The sequence below is a fragment of the Gossypium hirsutum genome, chromosome A01, assembly GCF_007990345.1.
Source record: "Gossypium hirsutum isolate 1008001.06 chromosome A01, Gossypium_hirsutum_v2.1, whole genome shotgun sequence".
NCBI lineage: Eukaryota > Viridiplantae > Streptophyta > Magnoliopsida > Malvales > Malvaceae > Gossypium > Gossypium hirsutum.
Window position 1 is genome coordinate 30,168,468 of NC_053424.1, and position 4,955 is coordinate 30,173,422.

The following is a 4,955-nucleotide window of genomic DNA, read 5'->3' on the forward strand; positions in this document are numbered from 1 at the left end:
AACTGCTCAAGGAAATCCGATTGATCCATCTCAGAAGCTGGATTTATCATCAAGACTGAAGATCTACCCTCAATTTCCCTTTAGGAGTTTTGGGTTTTTCTTTATGTTTTGTATTCATTATTCTTCTGAGATGTTTACCTTTTTAATTATGAACTAAAACCCCTAAATACCTAAGGGGAATGAAACCTAAGACAGATCTTGTTATTATTATCTGAATTGTATGATAAATATTTGACTTGTTCTTAATTATGTGTTCTTAATTATTGTTTTGATATTCTAGGATATTGATTCAAGTTAAGCTCTTATTCAGAGGAGGAATAGACCCTGTCTAAGAGTACATTTGTCATAATTGAGCAGATTTGGTTGCACGCCTAGAGATAGGGTGACAAGATTTTGCCAGATTAGGGTGAAACCTCATAAGGGGATCCATAGATCGAGTTAATGCAACCCTAGGGAGTTAATTAGAAATAGATTTCAATTATTCAACCTAGGGTTAGACGTTGTTAGTCTCGAGAGGGATAATAATATAACTTAGGTATTTCTACGGATCAAGTCGAATAAATAAATCGTCTGATTCAGAGTCAAATAACAAGTGAAGTCTAGGTGGATTTTTCCGTAGGTATTGTCTTAATTCAATCGTTTTTCCAAAAGTAATTCACCAATTCTATTTTCTGTGAATTCTTAGTTTAGTTAATTAGTTAGTTAAAACAACCCCCATTATTCTTAGGCTAGATAGTAGAAAGACAGTCATTACTAGTACTTTTAGTTCCTTTGGATTCGAGAATCTGGTCTTGCTAAAGCTATACTACTATTCGATAGGTACACTTACCTTCATCGTGATAATAGTTAGTTTTAAGAATGATTCATTATAAATATTTAAAACCTATGACGAATATCACGTATCAAGTTTTTTGGAGCCGTTGTCAGGGAACTAAGATATTAGGAACACTCGATTTTTATTACTTTAGCCATTTACTTTTACTGCAATTTAAATTTTATTCTAATTTTTATTACTAATTCTTCTTTTTCCCTTTTTTTCATAGGTTCTTATAGTTTATGACTAGAAGAAACCCATTAGAACCATTGCTTTTTTTATAGTGAGATCGATCACACAGTTCGCAGAAACCAAAGAGCAATAAGGCTAAGGTTACGTTACACAGAAGAGCAAGAGGAAGATACTTCAAGCACCACTGAGGAGATGGCTGAGAACCAAGAAAATCCGCTACCTCCTGCGATTGCTGTTAATCAAAATCCTCCTTCGCGCACTATGTATGATTATGCTAAACCTTCTTTAATAGGAACTGAATCGAGCATAGTTAGACTTGTTGTAGCTGTAAATATTTTTGAACTGAAATGTAACACAATTCAAGGGATACAACAATTTTTTCAGTTTGATGGTTTGCAGGATGAAGATCCCAATGCTCACTTGGCAAACTTTTTGGAACTATGCGATACATTTAAAATCAATGGCGTTTCTGATGATGCCATATGTCTTTGGTTTTTTCCCTTTTGATTAAAGAACAAAGCTAAATAGTGGTTGAACTCGTTACCAAGAGGGTCAATTACTACTTGGGAACAAATGACCGAAAAGTTTTTACTTAAATATTTTTCACCGGCTAAAACAACTAAATTACGTAATGATACCTCTTCTTTTGTGCAGATGGATTTAGAAACACTCTACGATGCATAGGAGAGATACAAAGACCTTTTGTGAAGATGCCCTCACCATGGGTTACCACTCTGGCTACAGGTTCAAACCTTTCATAATGGCCTAAACCCTTCGACTCGACAAATGGTGGACGCAGCTGTTGGCGAAACCATCAATAATAAAATACCTGAAGATGCCTATGAATTTATAGAGGAGATGTCACTAAATAACTATCAATGGCAAGTCATGAGGACAAAGCCAAAGAAAATAGTCGGCATTTATAACGTCGATTTGGTCACTATGCTCTCTAATCAGGTAGAACTTTTGAATAAGAAAATTAATGGTTTTCTTAGTTCTTCACAGGTTCACCCAGTAATGCAGTGCGAAGCAAGTGGAGGTGGATCAAGCAATTCAGAATACCAACCTTATGGTCACAACATGGATAACGAGCAGTTAAATTACATGGGTAGTAATCTTGGATCTCAAAACAATCCATATAGTAACACTTACAATGTAGGTTGGAGGAACCACCCAAATTTCTCATGGGGAGGCCAAGGAAATCAAAGACCACCTCCAGGCTACCAACAACCACCCTACTAATAGGAAAAGAAGCCGAACCTTGAAGAGATGCTCTCAAAGTTTATATCGGTGTCAGAAACTTGTTTTCAGAATACCGAGACAGTACTGAAGGATCAACAAGCATCAATCTAGGGGCTCGAGACTTAGATTGGACAGCTTTCCAAGTTAATTTCCAAACGACCACAGGGTAGCTTGCCAAGCAACACAAAATCTAACCCAAGGGAGCAACGCAACGCGATTACTAGTCGATAAACACCAAATTATACATATTTTTACCCTAAATACTTAGCATATTTATGGATGTTTATTACTAGATTTGTGGATTTTGGTCTCTTAATTTGGTTATTTCATTTTTTGTACTCAGGAGAGCACCAAGAGTCAAAAGGAGTAAAAAACGAGCAAAAAAGGGACAAAACGAACCAAATCGAAAAGATGACACGACCTAAGCCTTGCCACACGGGCAGCTCACACGCCCGTGTCTTTCGAGGGTTTCGACCAAGGCTTTCACAATTCACACGGTCTGGCCATTGACCCACACAGCCGTATGCAATTTAACGGATCAAACACGGCCTGGCAATCACATCACACGGCCATGGCATACGGGCTTGTCCCTTTTTCAAGGAGTTGTATTTTACACGGAAAAGGATGCTTAGGGTGGAAGAAAGCCAATCCAAAGCCTATACAAACACTCTAAGTATGACTTAGAGGGGGGCTCTCCTCCAGAACTTTTCTGGAGTACAGAACCACACACCGGGAATTACTTGAAGGAAGCTAGACAATCCATCCCAAAAGCCGGAGCTACTCCAAGACTAAAGAACTCTCTCAGAATTCCTTTAGGGGTTTTAGAGTTTTCTTTATGTTTTGTTATTTTCATACTTTTGAGATGTACTCTTATTTTATTATGAACTAAACCCCTTAGATACCTAAGGGGGTTGAAACCTGTGATGGATCTTGTTATTATTATCTGAACTGTATGATAAATACTTGATTTGTTCTTAATTATGTGTTCTTAATGCTTGAGTTAATATTCTAGGTATTGATTCATGATTTGATGTGCTTATGCAGAGGAGCAAAAGTCCCTGTCTAAAAGTAGATTTGGCATAATTAAGCGGAGTTGATCGAACACCTAGAAATAGGGTTATGAGATTTTGCCTGATTAAGGTGAAACCTAATATGGGAGTCCATAGATCGATTTACTGCTTCCCTAGGGGTTTTAATTAAGAAAGAGATTTTGATTAATTCAACTGAGGGTTAGACATTATTAGTCTCGAAAGAGATAATAATATAGGTTAGGGAGTCTCACGGATCAAATTAAGTGAATAAATCATCTGGTTCAGAGTCAGATAACAAGTGAAATCTAGGTGGATTCCTCCTTGGGTGTCGTCTTTATCAATTACTTTCTTCAAGTCTTTTTTCCAAATTTTCTCTTTACTTTATTTTAATAATTAGTTTAGTTAATTAGTTTAATAAACAACCCCTCTTTATTTCTAGGTTTAAAAATAAAAAGATAGTTATTACTAGTACTTTTGGTTCCCTTGGGTACGATATCCAGGCCTTGCCATTACTATACTATTGTTCGATAGGTGCACTTCCCTTTTCGTCGTGATAATAGTTAGTCTAGGTTTGATCTTCATTATAAATATTTATTACTTATTACGAATCACGCGATCAAGTTTTTAGCACCATTGGCGGAGAACGAAGATATTAGGAACGCTCAATTTTTATTACTTTAGCCATTTATTTTTCTTGCAATTTAATTTAATTTTATTATTATTTATTAATTGACTTTTTCTTTCTCTTGACAGGTTTTTATAGTTTATGACTAGAAGAAACCCGTCGGGACCATTACTTTTTGACGAAGAAATCGATCGCACAGTTCGTAGAAACCAAAGAGAAATAAGGTGCAGCTTAAGATACATAGAGAACAAGCAAGAAGATGATACTCAACCTCCAACCGACAAGATGGCTAAAAACCAAGGCAATCAGCTACCTCCTGCAATTGCGGCTAATCAAAATCCTGCTCCACGCACTATGTATGATTATGCTAAACCTTCTTTAACAGGAACTGAATCTAGCATAGTTAGACCTACTGTAGCTGCAAATACTTTTGAATTAAAACCTAACACTATTCAGATGATACAGCAGTTTGTTCAGTTTGACGGTTTGCAAGATGAAGATCCCAACGCTCACTTAGCAAACTTTCTGAAATTTTGCGATACATTTAAAATCAATGGCATTTCTAATAATGCCATTCGTCTTCGGTTATTTCCTTTTTCATTGAAGAACAAAGCTAAACAGTGGTTGAACTCATTACCACGAGGGTCAATTACTACTTGGGAACAAATGACCGAGAAATTTTTACTAAAATATTTTCCGCCAGCTAAAATGGCTAAATTACGTAATGATATCTCTTCTTTTGTGCAGATGGATGTAGAAACACTTTACGATGCATGGGAGAGATACAAGGACTTACTGAGAAGGTGCCCTCACCATGGGTTACCGCTTTGGCTGCAAGTACAAACATTCCATAATGGTCTGCATCCCTCGACTCGGCAAATGGTTGACACAGCTGCTGGCGGAACCATCAACAACAAAACACCTGAAGAGGCTTATGAATTCATTGAAGAAATGTCACTGAATAACTATCAGTGGCAAGTCATGAGGACTAAGCCAACAAAAACATCCAGAGTTTATAACGTCAACTTAGTTACTATGCTGTCAAATCAGG

The 4,955-nt window shown here is 36.8% G+C and overlaps 2 non-coding genes across 2 annotated transcripts; both read right to left on the bottom strand.

The window, feature by feature from the left end:
• Positions 1-1,627: 1,627 nt before the first annotated feature.
• On the bottom strand, positions 1,628-1,734 carry LOC121206660 (small nucleolar RNA R71). Its single transcript, XR_005901769.1, has one exon. It is a non-coding gene; the product is annotated as a small nucleolar RNA R71 (small nucleolar RNA).
• A 2,884-nt stretch (positions 1,735-4,618) lies between these two features.
• Positions 4,619-4,725, bottom strand: LOC121207761 (small nucleolar RNA R71). Its single transcript, XR_005902872.1, has one exon. It is a non-coding gene; the product is annotated as a small nucleolar RNA R71 (small nucleolar RNA).
• Positions 4,726-4,955: the final 230 nt, after the last annotated feature.